Raw genomic sequence first — 24,421 nt, 5'->3', positions numbered from 1 at the left:
CCCTCAGGAGAGGCAGAATACATTTTTCTAAGCTTAGGTCTGAACTTTCAAACCTCTCTCCCTCCTCAAAATCATGGTGGCATCTAATCAAATCTGTTTCTGGGGTATGTTCCCCCTCCATCCCCTCCCTCACCTCAAATGGCCACACTGCTGATATCGCACGTGAAAAGGATGAATGCCTAAACTCGGTGTTTGCAGCTAAATCGTGTCCAAAACCCATCGCTTTCTCTACCCACCTTACCTTACCCAGTCGCACCCAACTGTCCCTGGACTCTGTGTCCTTTTCTCCTGACAAGGTGGAGAGCTTGCTGTCAAACCTTGACTCAGATTCTGCAACCGATCCAGATGGCATCAGCCCACTTGTCCTAAAAACCTGCTCTTCTGCTCTTGCTTACCCTCTCTGTTCTCTTCACCCTCTCATTTGCTCAAGGTCATCTGCCATCTGCTTGGAAATCAGCAAACTTTACTACCCTGCACAAAAAGGTGCAAAAACAGATCCCTGCAACTACAGACCAATCAGCCTTCTCCAAATCATCAGCAAGGTTGTGGTATCCATCATCGCTTCAGACATTAAATCCTTCCTCTTCTCCAATGGCTTGATTTCCGCTCATCAATTTGGTTTTTGACCAGGTCACTCCACCCTGGATATGCTGCTTCTGCTCTCCCAACAATGGATGGAGGTCCTCAATGCCAGACATGAAATCCGAGCCGTATCCCTGAACATATCACGTGCTTTTGACACAGTCTGGCACCCTGCCCTGCTCACCAAACTCTCTTCCGATGGTATCCAAGCCCATCTCCACTCATGGCTCGCAGACTTCCTCTCCTGTCGCAGTCAATGTGTGGCCCGAAATGGAATTCTTTCATCCCCTCTACCTGTCCAGGCTGGAGTTCCTCAATGTAGCGTTCTGGGCCCTGTTCCTTTTCTGGTTTTCATCAATGATCTCTCCGACTCTCTGGAAAATCCTCTTTATCTCTTTGCTGATGACTCCACCCTCTGCCGTACCATTGGTCATCCCTCAGACCGGCAAGCAGCAGCTTCTTCGCTCACTGTAGATCTGGGTAAAATCACAAAGTGGTCCAACATGTGGAACATGTCTTTCAATCTGGACAAATCTCACACTCTCACTGTCTTTCTGAAAGGACCGTTTAGAAACCCTCCCCCCCCCATCCACTTTCTCAACAATTCTCTGGAAGAAGTCCTTTCTTTCAAGCTTCTGGGTCTCACTATCTGCCATGACCTTTCCTGGGAAAGCCACATTTCAAACCTGGCCTCCAAAACCAGTCACCGACTGGGAATCCTCCGTCGTGCAAAGTCCTTCCTCGGTCCACCTGAGCTCCTGACCACTTACAAAGCTTTCGTCCGCAGCCTGATAGACCGGGATCCCGTGGAGCTTTGCTCAACCAAAGAGGGGAACAATTGCTGTCCTCATGGTAAGATGTCAGATGAAATTCTCACCTCAGAACTCTGCGTCTGCTTGGACACTGCTGCTGGGTTGACATTCTGTGGTCAATATCCGTATCGCATAATCGACGCTAGCTCAACCAGGCAGTGGAACGGTCCCAAGTAGGTTTCTGATATTATTCGTATAGCTTGTAAGACGGTATAAACAAATGACAGACGATTTTGCCACTGGAATACCGGTGACAGACGCTAATTGGATGCCGCGAAAATCACGCTAGCTCAACCGAACAGTGGAACGGCTAAAAGCAACACATAATGGTAGTACCAGGTCCCCTGAGTACAAAAGGAGCACTGTCAGACAACTTGGTCACTGGGTCCCCCAGGACAGATGCTCCCTAATTTGGGACCCTTTGGTTGTGCGAGCTCAACTGAACAGTGAAACGGCTAAAACCAACGCAGAATGGTAGTACCAGGTCCCCTGAGTACAAAAGGAGCACAGACAGACAACTTGGTCGCTGGGCCCCCAGGACAGACGCTCCCTCAATCGGGTTCCCTTTGGTTGCGTTAGCTCAACCAAACAGCGGAACGGCGAGAACCAACGCAGAATGGTAGTACCAGGTACCTTCATTAGGTTGCCCGCAGGCCACCTGAAGTACTCGATTGAATTCGGTCATACGACGAGTTTTCTATGTCTGTTTTTAGACTACTGTGTCTGCGATTGATCAGTCGAAGTGACGTCATGGAATCACCATGAGGCGACCAAGAGGGTCATCCAGGGATGTAGTCGGAAACGAAGACGATTTACGAGTCAGACCGGAAACCGGAAGTGGAAAACGAAACCGACATGTCAAGTATTTGTATGCTGATCTGGTACCCGACTCCACGAGCAAAGTCGGGTGCCAGATCATTTGTGCGCTTTGGACGCGATTTTCGCTGATTTATAGTTTTACAATCGCTCCAAACTTGTTTTACACACACAGTGGACTGCTCCCTGGTGAGGAGAAGAGAAAATTTAGCTGAAAACAATTTTTTTCATCGTTTATTTCAATATCGTTTTTTTTTTCGTTATTTCAATTTCGAGGAGGGACAGAGAGTGAAGTGTGAGGGGTCCGGACGCAAAACCATCTGCCCGAACCATTGGGCAGTGCAAGTTCAACCGTGCTGGTGCAAGGTGAGCAGGGGCATGACACATGACCCCAACCGAGATAGCTTGAGGGACAACGCGGTATCCGTGTGGACACCATAAGGCCCCAAAGAAATTGGATCTGTGAAGTGATTCAGTTATGGGACAGAATAATCCCCTCATAATCTCGAACCAGGGTAGGTTTCACCCCTGTGCTCAATCCGGGAGATGGTACATTTCAGTTACCTGCTGTAGGTGTTGGATTGCAGTGTTCTATTGTTATGATCCTCTTGTAATGTCTTTGATTACACAATTTTCTGGGGTTCATTGAATGAGTAAAATGTTCATTTATTGTTGTGTGGGTTGACTTGTTGGTGTGGGATTATATCTAGAAGGGAGGAAATGTGGTGTATTTACAGCCTTGCATATTGATGTGCAGTGGGGAATAAAGTAGTTCCTGCTCGTCATTTCCTGTGCCTGTCATGCTTACGTTGAGCTCCACTTAATCCTATGTAATAGAACCAACTCCTGCATTCTCTTCGATCTCATTCTTCCCTCCGAGTCTTCAAGACAGCTCGCTGTTCACCACCATCTGAGATCATGCAAAACCATGAGCTTTTTGATCCACATTGAGATCCGCCCAAGTTTCTCAAGCCTTCCTCATTCCAAATTCCAGTTTTTCCTCTTGGGAGTTTGTTTCTGTATCCATCTTGTCCACCATATGCATCCTCTCCTACTCCTCATTCCTCCCCACACCCATTATTTATCAGTCTCCCTCTATTTTATCCTTCATCTCTGCTGTCGGTATCCCTCATCCATCTTCTCTCTTATTCTGTTGTGTCCTTATCCATTCAGTGTTCCAGGTCTTCCACAAGACTTGACTGAATAAAAATAAAATGAAGAATAAGAAAAAACAAAGGCCAAGAACATCTCTCCTCTCTTATGTGTATGGATTTGGCTGACAGGATAGTCGAGAGGCATGTGCACATCAGTGCGTGGCAGGACGATACATCAATGTGTGTGTTGTCCCTCAGATGGATGTTAAGCTGGATGTTCCATCCATGAGTATTCGTTGTTGGGCATGAAAGACTCCATGGTGTGTTTGCACACAGCAGGCAGGTTATTGCCGGTCCAAATTAACACCGATTAGCTCCAAGGGGGAGGGTGGGGGTGGGAGCTCGAATAAGTGGGTGGAAGAAACCCCATAAAAGGTGGAGCGCACAGCCAACAACAGCTTATAGCTTATTTTGAGAAACCTTCTCGCTTCTTTTTTCACTTCTCTTCGTGGGGTGCCACCCCATGAAGCGAGAAGAGCTTCTCACTTCTTTTCACCCACACATGAAAGCTCCTTGTGGGTTCTTCTTGGGTTTCCCCTGTGTTTTCGTTCGCTTTGCTTGCTCATTCTCGCTCCTCTCCTTCACCACGTTTCACTCTTCTGCTCACCTTTCCTTTCATTCTCACACCTTTATTTCATTATTCATACACATCCATCACCTTCAGTCCTTGCGCACCTTCACATTGAGGCTGGTCACGACACTCATGCCACCTGGTTAAGTCACTTGCCCCACTTCGCCTCGCACACCATCACGTTTCCCGCCACAATGCTAACATCATGTTTGCACCGTGGATGCTCCATCGCTGAACACACGTAGAGGGCAGTGCATTGGTGGCATAGAGGAGGGACAGAGAGTGAAGTGTGAGAGTCTGGATGCAAAACCATCTGCCCGAACCATTGGGCAGTGCAAGCTCAACCGGGCTGGTGCAAGGTGAGCAGGGGCATGACACACGACCCTATTTTTTTTTCTTTCTATTATCTCTCGCCTTATCGTGCTCCTTCCCCCATCTCTTTTTTTTTCCTGGATGCATGTTGGTGCCAGGTTATTGTGAAGTTGATAAGTGACTGATTATGATCCGAGGGGGCAAATGTCGATTCGGGGATAAGTGGGAATGTATACGTGCTTGTGAATATTTATTTTTGGACTTTCCTTGTACATATATATATATATATATATATATATATATATATATATATATATATATATATATATATATATATATATATATATATATATATATATATATATATATATATATGATTGTGAATTTGCCTGTTTCGTAGATGCGTGCCTCTTTTAATACATGCTTGAACTCCTTTCGTGTCATGATTTATTAATCTCTGCCACCGAAGGTGGACGGAGGTTATGTTTTCACCCCTGTCTGTCTGTCTGTCTGTCTTTGAGCAGGATATCTCAAAAGTTACGGATAAATTCAGACAAAATTTGGTGGACAGCTTGGGCGTATGACAAGGACGAAATTATTAGATTTTGATGAAGATCTGGATTCGGATACGATAGCTTTTTAAGTGATTCTTCACCATTGATAGGTAAGGCCAAAAATGATATGTAGCACTATATCTCAAAAATTGATAACGGATTCATACAAAACTTGTTGGATGGGTTGGGTACATGAAAAGAACAAGCCGATTCAATTTTGGTTCAGGTCTGGATGCAGATCCGGCCTATCAGTGGAATATAAAACGTAAACTGTTCAGCCTGGTGTTGGTATGCGTTCTACCAAGTGCCGTTCTAGTTTCCTCCACCACCAAAAGTGTATGAAGGTTATGTTTTCACCACAATCTGTTTGGCTGTTTGCCTGTCTGTGAACAGGATATCTCAAAATGTTGTGTTCAAATTTGGGCGAAATTTGGTGGACAGGTTGGGAGTGTGATGTTGCCAAATTCCTCAGATTTTAGTAAAGATCCGAATCTGGATCCAGATACGAAAATTATATGTTCTACTGTATCAGGCATTGCATGGTGGAATTATGCACTCCAGCAAGTGCTCTTCTAGTTCTATCTGTTTTGATGGTGACCAAAGACAGCTGAGGGTTGGTTAACCAAGTTTTAATTGGATTTGTAGAGCACGAGAAGCAGCTACGCACCAATTGGTCCTGCTTGGCCAACTAATTTGGATCTGTTGCGAGATAACCGGCACAGTACTCGATGGTTTCCCAGTCTTCTTTGCATGGTAAAATGAAACTGGGCGTGGGATCCTGCGGGTAGTTCTGGGGTAACTGACTATCGTGGTCTTTTAAAAGGTCTCCTCTTCAAGTTATAAGGAGGAAACTTTCATAAATATATATATATATATATATATATATATATATATATATATATATATATATATATATATTTCTATTCCCATGATTCTCATCACCTCTTTATCCGCCATTTTATGTAAACCATGCAGTTGTCAGGTCAGATCAGGTCAGGTGCCGGAGCAGTGTGTCGCTGCATCCACTTTCCGTCAGTACTCCAGTGGTCTCTGTCTGGCCATCCTCCAGAGAGCTGCCTGGCCCACCCCCATCTCCTTGAGATGCTTATCAATCTGCTGCAACCACGACGCACATGGCTGGCCTATTTGCCTCCTCCACTCAAGAGGCTCCCTCGCTGAGAGAATCTGGTGAGCAGGATCAGCATCAGGAAAATGAGCCACATGTCCATACAGCCACAGCTGATGCTCACAGACTATGCAGGTAACAATTGTCATTTGAGTCTCTCAGCAACCACTCGTTGGACACAAAGTCCGACCAGCGAAAGCGAAGGATTCTCCAAAGAGACCTGGTACTAAAGGAATTAAGTCTCCGTCTCAGATCCCTGGTCAGAGTCCAAGTCTCATATCCATAGATCAAGACTGGAAGCACCAAGGACCTGAAGATTCTGAATTTCCTCCTACCGCACAGGTATCGGCAGTGCTACGCTTCATGACCCAGAGGATCCATGACTCCCCAGGCCTGACCCAGATGTCTGGTGACCTCTGGCTCACAGCCAGCAAAGACGTGAATATCACTGGCAAGGAAAGTGAATCTCTCCATGACCTCAACATCCTCACCACAAACAAGTACAGATGGGATAACAGCATCCAAGATATCCCCAAAAGGATATCTAGAGTCTCCGCAAAGATCACTGCATCATTTGCGAAATCAAGGTCAGAGATCTTGACATTCCAAAACAATGCACCCATGCTTGATCTCTCTGATATCCTCCCCAGAATCCAGTCCATACAAGCACTTGAAAGTGTGGGGGCCAGTTCACACTCCTGACGAACTCCATTAACAACTGGAAATAAGTCAGAGATGGTATCACCACATCTCACAGCACTCTCAGCACCAGAATATCATTCAGACATCAGATCGATCAGTTTTGGTAGCACCCCACGAAGACCAAGAACCCTCCAAAGTGCATCCTGATTCACTGAATCAAACACTTTACAGAGATTAACATAGGCTGCAAGCAGCCCCTGCCAAAACTGTCATCTGCGTTCGGTGAGGACCCGAAGAGCAAGGATATGGTCAATCATTGACCTCTTTGGTGTTAAAGCCTGACTACTCTGGATGGTGGTGCTCAAGCAGATGGTGGCAAACCCTACCAAGAATTATCTGAGCAAAGACCATGTCCAGCACTGAGAGCAGCAACACCCCTCAGTAGTTGTTGCAGTCTCGGCGATCACCCTTCCCTTTCCAGAGTGGGACAACATGGCCCCTCTTCCAGTCAGTTGGGATGATGCCTGTGTTCCAGGCAGAGCACAGAGCTGCATGCAACGGCATGAGTGCAGCATTTCCACCAGCCTTGATTAGTTCAGCATGGATGCCACAGATCCCGGGAGTTTTACCCCATTTCAACCTGTTCAACGCAGTCTGTGTTTCCACAGACAAAGGTGGACCACAGTTGATTGGAGGGTCAGCAATAGGGACAGTAACACCCCTGACATCCAACTCGACAGCCAGTGGATCAGCCTGGTAGAACCGCTTAAAGTAAGCGGGCCTTCACTTCGGACTCCTCTGTCAAGAACCTACCAGCCTCTGCTCTAACTGCAGTACACTGAGGGATGGGCTTGGACGAATGCAATGCATGAATTCCCCTGTAAACAGGACGACAATCACTTGACCACAGGTGATGTTCTACCCCCTCACAGATTCCTCACACTTAGGCCACCTTGTCCACCCTTAGTGCATGCACAGTTTTACGCCTCAGCTCTGCCATTCAGCCTGGCCCTGTGACTCTGGTCAATGGTATCCAGTGTCCCTTGAGAGACAAAATTCTTCTTCACCCTCCATTGAGTTTCAAGACATCCACCGGCAACATCAAGGAAGGTGGTCTTGAAGGCACTCCACAACTCTCCAGGATCCACCAAAGCACCCAAACTCCCAAAATCTCCATTCAGCCTGTTCGTAAATTCCTCAGCTTCTCTCTCCTCCCTGAGCTTGCCAACATCCAGCCGAGGCTGGGTTGGTACCATTCTCCCAGATTTAAGCTGCAACTTCAGAGTTGCTAAAACAAGCCTGTGGTCAGTATTGAGGAACTGAGTCCTCCGACAGACCCTGCAGTTCTGGATCATCCTCCAGTGACCATCATGAGCACTATGCGGTTTGTCACTCCAGATTGTGCTTGGTGAGAGAGGAGATAACTGAAAGGTTAGACAAGTGCATGGAAGCTTGCTATGTTCCTCAGATGATTCCCTAATGAGGGGAAAATCAGTTCATCATTGCATTTTCATGCATTTGTGACAGTATCTGAAATTACACTGTGGTAATTAGCTCTGTTATATCTATCTATCTATCTATCTATCTATATATATATATATATATCTATCTATCTATCTATCTATCTCTATATATATATATATATTAGTCCGAGAGCCAACCGATCAAAATTAAAAAAAAATTGCCCGGTCTGCTATAAAATTTTTGTGTTGATTTTCATAAAGAGACACCCTTTGAGTATATGAAAACCAATGTTGGCAATGGTGAAACTCTTGCGCAACAACACAGTCAACACTTTTGCGAGCCCCCTCTGATAACAAAATGTTGGCAAAAGCGAAGATGTAGGATAGGGGTAGGGGTATTTCATATTGTCCTAAAATCATAACCACTAAACCTATATACACAAATGACCCCTCATATTAAAGAGGAGTTCATTTCCTATATCACAATTGGTGTAGATTTAACCTACCTTCAATTGACAAGGTTATATGTCAAACAACAAAAGATTTATGTAACTCAGAAATGCTTGACTATCAATGGGGTCAGGAACAAGAACATACTTTTACATGCCATGGTTTTAAGGAAGATAAAATTAGAAATGGATTAACACAATATTGTGACATGAAACATCCTCTTCAGAGGAAGAGTCACTCTCTGAAACAACTCCACCACATGAACCTCTCTGACCAAGGCATATGCATGTCACTCAGCAAGGCACAGCAGCCTTTTTGCATGAACATCGTTTCAGACATTTGGATAATTTGCACATGCAAGACACCGTTTTGTCTATGTTTGGCTTGGCTGGCTTAGACATGAGAATTGGGACCAGTTTTCCATTGATAAGGGTTCTGCCAAATGTTGTGGCTGGGGGAAGTGCTCGGTCACTGAGATGTGCACGTCTATACAGAAGCAATTGATACAATGCTCTTAAAACAAGGAAGTAAAACGCATCTTCTGTTGCTGGCAGTGACCTAAGGTCTAATTTTGAAGAGACAAACATATGCTGCCTGAGGGTATCCAAACAGCTGAACCCTTTTTGGCCATGCAGAGCAGTCCAGTATACTCTGGCCTCATCAATGACACATTCTGTTGCTGCCATTTCACTATCTCTTCCAAAATCAACAAGGTGGGGAAGGTTTCCTATCAGTCCCAGAGAAACCTGTGCCGCTCTTCTTTTCACAGGAACACAGGCATCATCCCAACTGACTGGAAGAGGGGCCTTGTTGTCCCTCTCTGGAAAGGGAAGGGTGATCGCCAAGACTGCAAAAACTACCGAGGGGTGACGCTGCTCTCAGTGCCGGGCAAGGTCTTTGCTCGGATAATTCTTGATAGGGTTTGCCACCATCTGCTTGAGCACCAGCGTCCAGAGCAGTCAGGCTTTACACCAAAGAGGTCAACAATTGACCGTATCCTTGCACTTCGTGTCCTCACCGAACACAGACGAGAGTTTCGGCAGGGGCTGCTTGCAGCCTATGTTGATCTCTGTAAAGCGTTCGATTCAGTGAATCGGGATGTCCTCTGGAGGATTCTTGGTCTTCGTGGGGTGCCACCGAAACTGATCGATCTGATGTCTGAACTCTACTCTGGTACTGAGAGTGCTGTGAAGTGTGGTGGTACCATCTCTGACTTATTTCCAGTTGTTACTGGAGTTCGTCAGGGATGTGTACTTGCCCCCACACTTTTCAGCACTTGTATGGACTGGATTCTAGGGAGGATGTCGGAGAGATCAAGTTGCGGTGCATCGTTTGGCAATGTCAAGATCTCAGACCTTGATTTTGCAGATGATGCAGTCATCTTTGCGGAGACTTTAGACATCCTCTTGGGGGCCCTCGAGGTGCTGAATGAGGAGTCGGAGCCGTTGGGGTTACGGATTTCTTGGGTCAAAACTAAGATCCAGGCTTTTGGTGACATCTTGGATGCTGCTGTCCTGTCTGTGTCTGTTTGTGGTGAGGATGTTGAGGTCGTGGAGAGATTCACTTACCTTGGCAGTGATATTCATGTCTCCGCAGGTTGTGAGCCGGAGGTCAATAGACGTCTGGGTCGGGCCTGGGGAGTCATGGATTCACTGGATCATGGGGTGTGGCGCTGCCGGTACCTGTGCGGGAGGACGAAAGTCTGAGTCTTCAGGTCCTTGGTACTTCCAGTCTTGCTCTATGGGTGCGAGACTTGGACTTTGACCAAGGATCTGAGACGGAGACTTAATTCCTTTGGTACCAGGTCTCTTCGGAGAATCCTTGGCTATCGCTGGTCGGATTTTGTGTCCAACGAGCGGTTGCTGAGAGAGACTCGGATGAGATTTGTTACCTGCATAGTCCGTGAGCGTCAGCTGCGGCTGTATGGACATGTGGCTCGTTTTCCTGACGCTGATCCTGCTCACCAGATTCTCTCAGCGAGGGAGTCTCATGAGTGGGAGGCCAGTGGGCCGACCACGTGCCTCATGGTTGCAGCAGGTTGACCATCATCTCAAGGAGATGGGGATGGGCCTGGCATCTGCCTGGGGGATGGCCAGACGGAGGCCCCTGGAGTACCGGCGGAAAGTGGACGCAGCGACGCGCTGTTCTGGCACATGCTCCCATACCTGACCTGACCTCTTCTTTTCCCCTTCTGAATGGGTAGCTCACTGTGTCACATCCACACAACACATATGTGCACAGAAGTGTAGCTGCGACATCAAGAGGATTTTCTGGTACTTCTTGCTCAACACTTCTACCAGCTCATGAATAGGTAGGTATTGATTCTGCCGTTGTATCCAGAGTTCTTGCAATGTGTTCAAGCAGCAGAAGTGATATATACACAGCATAATTATGTCTGTATCTGTTGCATGCACAACAGCTCGATGGTGATCAAGATATTCCACACAATACGCAAGATGAGCAATAATCCTTGTGTCTGCCTCTTCATGTTCTTCACAAGGTAAGTCCAGAACTGAACTTGATGCTGATGTGATGGAAAGAGTGTGACCTTTGTTTTCCATCATACCACCAAGAATGATGGTCACTCCATCCGGAATAGCTTCAGGACTCTCACAAAGGGAAGTGCCAATGAAGTTCTGAAGATTTCCTTTATTTCTTGGATTCTTCATGAGTAAATTCCAGTCTGGAATTTCTAGACTCTTGGATGGTGAGAATTGTCTTGCCTGGTCTGTCTGGTTTCTCCTCTGATGCTCATCACCCTTCAAAGTATGGCTATCATCAAAATCATACTGATCACCAATGATGTTGACACAGTTGCACATTTCAGGTTTCAACTGCAGGATACACCTGCTTGCGAAGATACAGCTGGGGAAGTTCACCAAATGTTTTCGCACCCATTTTTTGGTATTTATTTACAAATGCCATTGTGTCTACCAGATAAACTGTGTATAGGTCACTCTGTGGTAATGATGGCAGCTGTAAAACAACATCCTGCTCAGCTTCAGCAATTAGCACTGCCACGAAATCAGACTTGTTGCCTTTGCGCATTACAACCCCCTGTGCTAAGCGTGGATCAACCTCAAACAGGGATGATGGATAGTCTGTCCACTCATGGGAAAATGCAATCTGTCTTGTGACTGGGTCGGCATCTCGATAGAAACACAGCACACGTGTAGTTGCAGTCTCATCTTGATAGATCCTGATTAAACTCTGTTTCCTTGATGGTTTTGATTTCTTCTGTGAGGAGAAAGTTACCAGCTTCAGTGGTTCAATCTTAATAGAGACCACCTCTTCTGCTTTCATAATGGCTTCCATGCCCTTAGCTTGAGCATGGACCAAGTCTTTTGAAGCATCCTTCTCACCAGTTGCTCTATTGAGCAGAACCACTTGGTTGTTACACTGGAATGGGTTTATCATCTGCTGGCATATCACTTTCTTGATCTCCTCAACATGCATATGTTCTTCTGTTGCCTGCTTCTGTGTTTCTCCATGATGAGTAGATTCCTGTTGGCCTAGATTAGCCATAGACTTTATGTTCTCTGATACAGCTGTGAGAAATGGTGCTGTTTTCACATATTTATCTCGAGCAGCTGGTGCCTGAGATATGCGTTTGAACAGAGATGTCTTCCCTTCATTGTTGTATGTCTGCTCCAGGGCCATGTCACTCCAAACACCATTGAATTTTCCTTTGGAAGAGTGAACTGTGAAGTACCCAACCTGGATCCAGCAAACCTTAACCGAACTGTGTTCAATAGAGTAAGAGGATTTTGGGGGTAGGGGTAACTTTGGTTGACAAAAATGTTAATTTTCTCTTTAAAAATTGATAGAACTCAATCAAATTTGCTGTTTTAATTAGCCATGGATACCATGTTCATATCACATTAAGAGAAATTAGTATTCTAATGCAGCATCTGCCTATGATAAGAAAAGTTCTAAAGGCCATCTTCAAAAAACGTTATTTTTAAGGCATTTTTCACAAAATTATGTACTTTTACGAGGTTTACTTTCACAAAGGCAATTTTTTTGTCATTTTACAATGCACTGATTGAATTCTTACATTTAGTTCACATTTATTTTTCATGAATGTGATTTTTAATTTTTTTAGAAATTTTATTGACAATTGCTGTTTTATCAAATTTTTCAAATCTTCCTCAAACAAAAACGGCCGCCAAAATTTTTCGCAAGAGCTTATGAATTGCCAACATTGGTTTTCATGAACTGCAAACATATATCTAAACATCCTGGGGGTGTAAAATTTTATAGCAGAGGCTGTAAGGTCCAACCCTAAAACAGCCTCGTACACAGGTTGGCTCCCGGACTATATATATATATATATATATATATATATATATATATATATATATATATATATATATGTATATATATATATATATATATATATATATATATATATATATATATATATATGTTGTTGCGGGCCGGGGGTCGGTGACGAGAACGACCACTAGGTGGGGAAAGCTTGCGTCGTCTCCCACCAAACTCCCCGGAATTGTAGGCCGTCGCTCGGATAACTCCACAAGCCGGCGGGTCGTTTAACCGACCGAGGTCGCCAATATTTCAACCGCGTGGCGTAGGGTTATTTTGTCTCGATCCAATGTACCTAATTAACCACACCGTCTCGGCTACCGGGGATTCACGCCCCCGGAAAGCCTGGCTGAACCAGATTCACTCTTCCGGCAGCGGTAAAATTACACCTACCCACTACTACTCTGCCACCTACCTTTCCGGCTCGGATGCAGTTGAGCAGGCCTGCCAAGGACGTCCCGGCTACAATTGCCCGATTACCGGATTACAGAGATAAAACCCCACCTAAACTCAGATCTGAACCATGCTGGACCAATTCAAGAAGGGACGGAAACGAACTGGGAACATTTCTAACAAGTTTTATTTACAGTAAATGAAGACACAAAGCAAGACAACGCGAATATGGAAGAAGTACTTACAATGATTCCGAAGCACTTATTCTACTTAAAGGCGGGCCCAGATGCAGACACACTCAAAAATAAAAAGAAACCCAGAGTTCAGACAAGCTGGGGGTCAGAGTTCGGATGGATACCTGGCCTTCGGAGAAAGGGGTACTCCATGCCGCGGCACCTGACAATGGTCGCTGGTTTGGTCCCCAGTCGCACGTGTGGGACTCGAGGTTCATGGCGGAGCTCGGGTGGTGAATGGCCTGGGTCCACGGAGCGGGGTCAGGGTCGCTCTTTCCTTCTATGTGGAGGGCCAGCCTCTAGAGACACGTTCGCCGCCTCGAAGACCTTCTGCTCAACCCTAGTGACAGCCAAAACCTTTTCGTGACAGCAAAAACCCAACAAAACTCTCCAAAAAGACCCACCGAAAACTCTCTAAGACCCCAAAAAGACCCCTGCCTCAGAGAGCGCTCGGGAATTTATGGACCTCCCTCAGCAGGGAGGGGCCTTGCTGAACACACCTCGCTGCCCGCCTTTCATTGGACAGGGTCCCACGGCATACCTTTCCGGGGCGGGGCCTTGGCCCCTGCTGGGAAACCCCAGCCACTCTTCCATGTGGGTTTATACTTGACGAGTAACAGTATCAATGTTGCAAAGGTTGTTGTGAAAGAGTTACAACGTTCATGAGAGCTGAGAAACCGGAACCGCGAGATCTTGCCTTGGCACGCCAGGGTGCGAGAAGGGAGCTGGTTGGTGGTGGATCATGATGGGCCGAGGGATCATGCAGATGGGATGGTTGTTCGATGGCTTGTTGGAGGGTTCGTTGAATGTAAATATTTAATAACCAAACTAAAAAGAAATTGCAACGCACACCTTGATTCTCCCACGACACAAAAGGAAGGGAATCTGACTACACACATACTTAACGACATAACTGACTTTTGGGACATCTGTATGTTGAATGTAAATGGTTTCCAGATCGGTAACTATATATATATATATATATATATATATATATATATATATATATATATATATATATATATATATATATATATATATATATATATATATATATATATATATATATATATATATATATATATATATACACACAGTGGGGAGAACAAGTATTTGATACACTGCCGATTTTGCAGGTTTTCCCACTTCCAAAGCACGAAGAGGTCTGTAATTTTTATTATCGGTACACTTCAACTGTGAAAGACAGAATCTAACACAAAAATCCTGAAAATCACATTGTATGATTTTAAAAGAATTAATTTGCATTTTATTACATGAAATAAGTATTTGATCACCAACCAACCAGGTTGAATTCCAGCTCCCACAGACCTGTTAGTTTTGTCTTTAAGAAGCCCTCCCATTTTCCACTCATTACCTTTATTAACTGCACCTGCTTGAACTCGTTATCTGCATAAAAGACAGCTGTCCACATTCACTCAATCAGACTCCAACCTCTCCACAATGGACAAGACCAGAGAGCTGTCGAAGGACATCAGGGACAAAATTGTAGACTTGTACAAGGCTGGGATGGGCAACAGGACAATAGGCAAGCAGCTTAGTGACAAGGCAACAACTGTTGGCGCAATTATTAGAAAATGAAAGAAGTTCAAGATTACAGTCAATCTCCCTCGGTCTGGGGCTCCATGCAAGATCTCACCTCGTGGAGCCTCAATGATCATGAGAAAGGTGAGGGATCAGCCCAGAACTACACGGCAGGACCTGGTCAATGACCTGAAGAGAGCTGGAACCACAGTATCAAAATAAACCATCAGTAACACACTACGCCGTCATGGATTAAAATCCTGCAGCGCACGCAAGGTCCCTCTGCTCAAGCCAGCGCATGTCCAGGCCTGTCTGAAGTTTGCCAATGACATTCTGGATGATCCAGAGGAGGAATGGGAGAAGGTCATGTGGTCTGATGAGACCAAAATCGAGCTTTTTGGTTTAAACTCCATTCGCCGTGTTTGGAGGAAAAAGAAGACACACACACACACACACACACACACACACACACACACACACACACACACACACACACACACACACACACACACACACACACACACGCATTTAAAGGCCATTTTCCCCGCTAAAGCAGGGGTTAGCCTGGAGGAAGAAGAAGGATGAGTACAACCCCAAGAACACCATCCCAACCGTGAAGCATGGAGGTGGAAACATCATAATTTGGGGATGCTTTTCTGCAAAGGGGACAGGACGACTGCACCGTATTGAGGGGAGGATGGATAGGGCCATGTATCACGAGATCTTGGCCAAGAACTTCCTTCCCTCAACAAGAGCATTGAAGATGGAGCGTGGCTGGGTCTTCCAGCATGACAACGACCCGAAACACAGCCAGGGCAACTAAGGAATGGCTCCGTAAGAAGCATCTCAAGGTCCTGGAGTGGCCTCGCCAGTCTCCAGAACTGAACCCAATAGAAAATCTTTGGAGGGAGCTGAAAGTCTGTGTTACCCAGCGACAGCCCCGAAACCTGAAGGATCTAGAGAAGATCTGCATGGAGGAGTGGGCCAAAATCCCTGCTGCAGTCTGCGCAAACCTGGTTAAGAACTACAGGAAACGTCTGATCTCTGTAACTGCAAACAAAGGTTTCTGTACCAAATATTAAATTCTGTTTGTCTGATGTATCAAATACTTATTTCATGCAATGAAATGCAAATTAATTATTTAAAAATCATACAATGTGATTTTCAATATTTTTATATTAGATTCCGTCTATCACAGTTGAAGTGTACCGATGATAAAAAATTACAGACCTCTATGTGCTTTGTAAGTGGGAAAACCTGCAAAATCGGCTGTGTATCAAATACTTGTTCTCCCAACTGTATGGGATATATATATATATATGTGTATATATATATATATATATATATATATATATATATATATATATATATATATATATATATATATATATATATTGTTGAGGAAATTCGCAAACCACCATTCAGGTCCTGTAGGTGAGATATCTCTGTAAGTACATGTGTAGTTAGCCCCAAACCCATTGTTTAGAGGGAATAAATGTGATTCATTCGCGCTGCGACCCTTTGAGATAGCCGTTTTTCTGTTCTATCTTTATTTTGAACCAACCACGTCTTAACCGCCATCACACAACAACCACCAACCACAACGCTGCTTCACAACAACAACAACAACAACAACAACAACAACAACAACAACAACAATGCCAACAGCCACGATCTTTACCTTCACAACTCGCTCCCGCAAACATCGCATCACCGCCATTCCAAACGGCACCATGGCCATAAACCACCACCATAAACCCTCCACCACCTTCACCTCTCCTCCTTCTACCGCCATTCCCGCACCACCTGTGAACACCGAGCGTCGGGCTGTCCTGGGCTCGTACAAGGTGCGCGCCGAACCACGAGTGCAAAATGCGGTCTTTCCGAGGAGAATTCGGATCAGGAATGCTACACGCCCACTTCTGATCCGTCCAATCAGCAAGCGCGGGCGGTTTGGCCCTGCCTCCAGGCGCGTCGGTGTAGAATCGAGATATGTAAATTCTGGGATCAGGGGAGACTCACGCCCCTTTTTCTCCGTCCAATGGGCGAGCGTGGCTCCACCCCCGAGCTTGTTCTGATCCAGAAATTTGCATATGGGTTCTCCTGCCGACCTATAAAGCGCCGAGCGCGGGGCGAATTTCGCAGTCTGTCGGGGTTCGGAGTCTGTCGGGGAGCTGCAGAGAGAGGAAGCCTGGAGCTTGGGGCGCGGTCGAGTCGGTTTGAGCGCAGAGTCGGCCTTGGAGGAGCGGGGAGTCGGCCTTGGAAGGGCGAAGAGAGTTTTTGGGCAGAGTCGGGTTGGAGCGCGGAGTGGAGTCGGGAGGCGAGGGCGTACAGGTGGTTTGCTACAGTCGGCTGAGGAGAATGGGGGAAGAGACCGAATAGCTCGGGTCCGAGGCAAGGAAGACGGCGATCGGCGACAAGCTCGCAGTGGAATCGCTCGTCGCGGGACCCAAGCAAGCCAGCTATCCTCTTTCCCCACAGCATCAACAATCCCCCCCCTTTTCCCCCCCGCGCTGAGATAGTGCGAAAAGGGGGCCCCGTTCCCACCCCACTCCAAGCAGTGCCGACGAAACCCGCGAAGGAGCACGAAGTCGGGGCACCGCCGCGCCGCCACATTTGCGGCTCATCACAAAGACACGGGTAGGATCCAGCCACGCCCCATCTTCAATGCTCTTGTTGAGGGAAGGAGGTTGTTGGCCAAGATCTCGCGATACATGGCCCCATCCATCCTTCCCTCAATACGGTGCAGTCGTCCTGTCCCCTTTGCAGAAAAGCATCCCCAAAGAATGATGTTTCCACCACCATGCTTCACGGTTGGGATGGTGTTCTTGGGGTTGTACTCATCCTTCTTCTTCCTCCAAACACGGCGAGTGGCGTTTAAACCAAAAAGCTCTATTTTGGTCTCATCAGACCACATGACCTTCTCCCATTCCTCCTCTGGATCATCCAGATGGTCATTGGCAAACTTCAGACGGGCCTGGACATGCGCTGGCTTGAGCAGAGGGACCTTGCGTGCGCTGCAGGATTTTAATCCATGACGGCGTAGTGCGTTAATTATGGTTTTCTTTGATACTGTGGTCCCAGCTCTCTTCAGGTCATTGACCAGGTCCTGCCATGTAGTTCTGGGCTGATCCCTCACCTCTCATGATCATTGAGGCTCCACGAGGTGAGATCTTGCATGGAGCCCCAGACCGAGGGAGATTGACTGTTATCTTGAACTTCTTCCATTTTCTAATAATTGCACCAAAAGTTGTTGCGTTCTCACGAAGCTGCTTGCCTATTGTACTGTAGCCCATCCCAGCCTTGTGCAAGTATACAATGTTGTCCCTGATGTCCTTCGACAGCTCTCTGGTCTTGCCCATTTTGGTGAGGTTGGAGTCTGATTGAGTGCGGACAGCTGTCTTTTATGCAGATAACGAGTTCAAACTGGTGCAGTTAATGCAGGTAATGAGTGGAGAATGGGAGGGCTTCTTAAAGACAAAACTAACAGGTCTGTGAGAGCCGGAATTCTTACTGGTTGGTGGGTGATCAAATAATTATTTCATGCAATAAAATGAAAATTAATTATTTAAAAATCATACAATGTGATTTTCAGAATTTTTGTTTTAGATTCCGTCTTTCACAGTTTAAGTGTACCTCTGATAAAAATTACAGACCTCTACGTGCTTTGTAAGTGGGAAAACCTGCAAAATCGGCAGTGTATCAAATACTTGTTCTCCCCACTGTATGTGCATTCTGTTTCATTGTATATGTGTGCTCTCCGTGTGCCGCGGAATAAGTGTGCATCATGTTGAACTGTTTCCCATTTCGCTTCGTCTTTTCTTTAATTGAATCTCCATCTTGCTTCACGTAAAGGGTTGGTAGTGGGCTTCATACGCCCGATAATTAATCGGAACCATCGAGGCCGACGATAACACCGCTCGGTTATCCCGATAGTACAGAACGGGTCGCATAAGTGGCCCGTGCCCAGAGCCGACCTGCGGCGAGGTGCGATCGCCCGGTCTACCCTCCGCGTGGGTACTTAGGTAGGTCGAATTTGGCGAACAATCCTATCCCACGTGGGGGGCCGATTGGCACGATCGTGGTGAGGCCAAAAGGCTCACCCGTGACTAGCTCCCGGCGTTAGTCCGAGAGGGTCACGACAGAATTGTCCGTCCGGTGGGCGACATGCCGCGATTCGAGTTACATGGCCGTTCGCATGCCGGCGGGCGTGAATTCGCAACAATATATGTGTGTATGTATGTATATATATATATATATATATATATATATATATATATATATATATATATATATATATATATATATATATATATATACATTTGTATGTATGTTTTTTTTGTTGCGAATCTGTAAACCATTATTGCACTCATCATTCAGGTCCTTTTGATCAGTTATCTCGGTAAGTATATGTTCTATAGATAGCTCGCCTTCCATTGTTTAATGAGTAAATCTATGTAAATGCACTGTGATTTATTTTAATTGTTAGGTCAGAACAACAAAGAAGAACCCTCCCGTCCCGTGATTCAACATTCAACAGCGTCCCGTGATTTAACAGCTGACTCAGTAGCGTAAACGGGAATGACGGTTGGGACGGGTCGTCATGAGATTCAGCAAGGTAAACCGCCCCCACCCGTGGTTGCGGGGGGGGGGCGCACGAGTGCGCATGAGTCACGCCGAAGCGGAAGCGAGGCGGGGCGAAGATGAATCAGAAAGGGGACCCTCTGCTTGGCTCGAGTTGGTTCTTGTCAGGGGGTTGCTCCTCGGGTGGCTGTTGCTCTGCTTCGTGGTCTGGTTCAGCTGGCTATTCTTGGTTTGTGGAGCTCTTCGTGGTCTGCTTGGTGCGACTTCTTGGCCTCATCCTGGTCGGTGGTTCTTTGGGGAAGCGACGCATCGGGTCGGGAAGGATCGGCGCCTCGTCTCACCAGCACGTGGTCCGGAGCTCGGAAAGGATCGCGGCTCGCGGTGATTGGATCCAGCTCTCCCACGCTGGTACCCGGTCCGAACAGCTTGAAAACCACACGAGGTGGAAACGTCCGAGACAGGCCCTGGACTTCAGCTCATCTGTTCCTCTGAGCTGAAGTCCGTATTAAAGGCGTCAGCCACCATTTCTGGGGTGTGTGTGTGTGCGTATGTGTGTCCGTGGGCCCATCTAATAAGTAGAAAACTGTTAAGTGCTTCGTGTGCTGTACATATTGCATTGCATTTATTGTATTTGGTATAATTCTGCTCTTTGTGTTCCCGAGTTCCCCATTATTACCGTATAAATAAACCCCAATTGTTGAATGTTTTCAGCTCATCGCGTCAATTCTTTCATTGACTGAGCATGTTGTGTGTTAGGAATTAGAAGGCCGTTGGGCCGCCGTAAGGGGACATTCGGACCGACTGTTCTCGACGATTAAGCCGCTCGGAATCGCGCACGGGACAGGCTCGCTTAAGCAACTTGTTTCGTACGAGTTCTGTCGATGGTGTGGAGGCTCGGTAGATCGCCACGTGGTCTCTCAGTATTTTGAAGAATTGGCAAATAACCCTCTACCACGTGGTATAAACATTGGCCCTTCACGGTTCTTACACAAGGACCCGTCGACTCCAGACTTATCCGGGGCGACTATCTATATTCCGGGCGATTGGTCGGGCCGACTCGACTTGCGGCTCCGTCAGAGCAGCCGGCTTGTGGCCGACCCCTGGCACCATAACAATATATTCCTTTGGTCAGGGTTGGAGCTGTATGGGTGCGTGCGTGCGTGCGTGCGTGCGTGCGTGCGTGCGTGCGTGCGTGTGTGTGTGTGTGTGTGTGTGTGTGTGTGTTTTAGTGACTTCAACGACTCCAATTATTGTTACCGTCTTGTGGTTTTGGCTGAGGAAAGTTTTTGACGTGAGTCTTTCACAACAGTTTGGCCTGGCCTGACATTCAACTGAAGTTAATTTCGACAGGAATTTGTAAGTTGCTCTGGGTGGTGATGATAACTCTTCACAAAAGACAATGTGGGAAATTTAACATCCACAAGCTTATGCTGGCACAGGGGCACCTCAGTTAATGTCTATCTGAGAGATGGTACACATTGTGATGTTATGCCCAACAGCAAAGTACAAATATGACAGTTTATATGTTTTGGTCAATAATTGAACAGGAATATGAACCCAGGCTGAACAGCTCAAGGGTCGGTGAAATACTTCTATACTATTCTGTATTACCAAAGAAAGTTTTATTTATCGCATATAATACTCGTGTGTGGAGGGGTTTCAGTACCCATGATGTTGTGCTCGGGCACCATATTGGTTGGCAAGCGATAAAAGGTAAACAAAACATAAGGCCAATGAATTAGCTGAACCTTCCATTGCGATAAGTGAGAAAAACGATATAAACCTGTGAAATTGTTCAGCTTCTGATGCTATTGCTGCTAGGGAAGTGAATACAACCAACATGGCGGCACACGTATGGCATTATGGGATAATTCTGAAAACCCTCTATACATAGAAAACAAGAACAGCACTTGGTGTAGCGCATACCTCCGCCAGGCTGAACAGTTTACATTTTGTATCCCACTGATGGGCCAGATCTGCCTATCTGAACCAAAATCGAATCAACTTGTTCTTGTCATCTAACCAACTCACATCCACCAAGTTTTGTATGAATCCACAATGTTTTCAAATATCGTGCTCCATATTATCGTTTTTGGTCTCATCTCTCAATGGTGAAGAATCACGAAATTCTCGGTTCAAGACCTTAATCAAAATCTAATCAAATCGTCCTTGTCACACACCCAACCTATCCACCAAATTTTGTCCGATTCCGTACATCATATTTTGAGATATCCTGCTCACAGACAGACAAACGGGTGAAAACATAACCTTTGTTCACCTTTGGTGGTGGAGGCAGTAAGAATTTGGCATTTTGTGGAATGTTGTGACTATCTCTTTCCGATAACATTTTAAAAGTCGTGCATTCCACCTCTGACTCCCCACCAAGGTGGGAAAGGTCGGAAGTGGATGCAGCACAGACATCACGGGTCACATGGCCTTTCTTGCGTCGACGTTAAAATCATTTTTGGTTTAGGTAATGAAGGTAAGTTGCATGTCGGTACCTTTTTGGCATATTTAATTCCGAAAGCCACAATGTCTGGGTTTAAATCTCTGAAACACGGAACAAAGCGATACTTCATAACATATTGAGCACTAATCGATACAAATCAAATGGTTCAGCCGGCAAGATGAAAAAACAGCTTTTGCATATCCGAACTGTAATGGAGGCAATGGGATTGAAAGGTATATACTCCACCTGCAGGGTTCATTATCGCTTTAAGTGAGCCAAGGCAGAATTACCGTCTTGGGATTTTTGCCGAGCTCCAAGAGCTCGTCTTTAGGGACGAATGATTCCACCCTTGCTGTTAATCACAGCCCCCCGCAGAGTCGATCTTCGGTACAGGGACGGTAAACGCTCCTGTGGGAGCAGGGCCGCTCTCAAACTGAGAGGTTTCTGTATGAGAGACCTGAACGGTAATTTCGCTCTTCATGTCGAAGATGTTTCTTCTGTATGTTGGGCATGGTACGGTGGAAGAAGGCCTGTATTAGGGAGAAGGGTGATGTGGGGTGGCTTTGAGGGAACTTTCAAAATCATCATAGTTCACATCCATGGCATTAATGGGTCACCCATGATGCTTTTTTTCCAGCACTGTGGTCAATACTTGTGTGTTAAACAACAAGGTTTAGGTCTCATTCCCCTTCACCGAGCAGAGCAGAATAAGTCGTGACTGGTGACCGTGCATGTGGCTGAGAACCAAACTTGGACGGAGTGCCACTCTTGCAGGTTAAGGCTAGAATTTGAAAAATGGCCAGGGTACCAGGACAATGACCTATTCTTTTTGTCGTGAGATCTTTAACTTCTTGCAGAGAAAACAGACGGGAACAGCCAAGATTGAATACACAAAATGCCCCAAACCCCAACTTCCTTTCTCACTGTATCTTTGAGAGCCAAGATAAACATGGATTATTCAGAAGCTGGGCCATCAAGATGACACTGGAAATATCATGAAGGTGAAAGGTCGGCGTTTTCACCTCCAGAGCCGATCGAATAAAACCTCAGAGGCAGTGATTGACCAGAAGAGATTGTCAGCATTAAAATATAAAAATTTGCACCCGCTCCATCATACCTTGGGCTGGCATGAACATTTCGATCATACGATCTTTACATAATATTTATTCTACTGTGAATAACTTTCTAATTACATTTTTAGAGCAATGTGAGTACATGTATAAAGTATGTACAATTAGAATGTGAGTACATGTATAAAGTATGTACAATTAGAATGTGAGTCCATGTATAAAGTATGCACAATTAGAATGCGAGTCCATGTATAAAGTATGTACAATTAGAATGCGAGTCCATGTATAAAGTATGTACAATTAGAATGCGAGTCCATGTATAAAGTATGAACAATTAGAATGCGAGTTCATGTATAAAGTGTGTACATGTATAAAGTGTGTACAAATGCAATGTGAGTATATGTATAAAGTATGTACAATTACAATGTGAGTATATGTATAAAGTATGTACAATTACAATGTGAGTACATGTATAAAGTATGTACAATTATATTGTGAGTACATGTATAAAATATATACAATTAGAATGTGAGTACATGTATATAATATGTACAATTAGAATGTGAGTGCGTCTATAAAGTATGTACAATTAGAATGTGAGTCCGTGTATTAAGTATGTACAATTAGAATGTGAGTACATGTATAAAGTATGTACAATTAGAATGTGAGTTCATGTATAAAGTATGTACAATTAGAATGTGAGTACATGTACAAAGTATGTACAATTAGAATGTGAGTACGTGTATAAAGTATGTACAATTACAAGGTGAGTACGTCTGTAAAGTGTGTGCAATTAGAATGCAAGTACATGTGTAAACTATGTAAAATTAGAATGTGAGTACGTCAAAAAAGTGTGTACAATTAGAATGTGAGTGTGTTTAAAGAATGTACAATTACAATGTGAATGCATGAAAAAGTATGAACAATTAGAATGTGAGTACATGTATAAGGTATTTACAATTACAATGTGAGTTAATGTATAAAGTATGAACAATTATAATGTAAGTACGTGTATAAAGAATGTACAATTACAATGTGAGTGCATGTGTAAAGTATGAACAATTAGAATGTGAGGACATGTATAAGGTATGTACAATTATAATGTGAGTACATGTATAAAGTATGAACAATTAGAATGTGAGTACATTTATAAAGTTCAGTGTGCACAATTAGAATGTGAGTACATGTATAATGTGAGTACATGTAAAAAGTATGCACAATTATAATGTGAGTACATGTATAAAGTATGAACAATTAGAACGTGAGTATGTCTATAAATTGTGTACAATTAGAATGTAAGTACATGTGTAAATTACGTACAATTAGAATGTGAGTTCATGTA

The 24,421-nt window shown here is 45.1% G+C and overlaps 1 protein-coding gene across 1 annotated transcript in view; it reads right to left on the bottom strand.

Annotated features, from left to right (window-relative positions):
• The window catches only part of LOC147012995 (uncharacterized), a 70,596-nt gene that overhangs the window by 28,613 nt on the left and 17,562 nt on the right, over positions 1-24,421 (bottom strand). The gene's annotated exons all lie outside the window — the stretch shown is intronic.

Source organism: Eptatretus burgeri, chromosome 14 (genome assembly GCF_056783735.1).
Source record: "Eptatretus burgeri isolate ZD-2024b chromosome 14, Ebu_testis_v1, whole genome shotgun sequence".
Classification (NCBI taxonomy): Eukaryota; Metazoa; Chordata; class Myxini; order Myxiniformes; family Myxinidae; genus Eptatretus; species Eptatretus burgeri.
The sequence above is the reverse complement of the archived record's forward strand: the minus strand, read 5'-3'. Positions and strand labels throughout refer to the sequence as shown.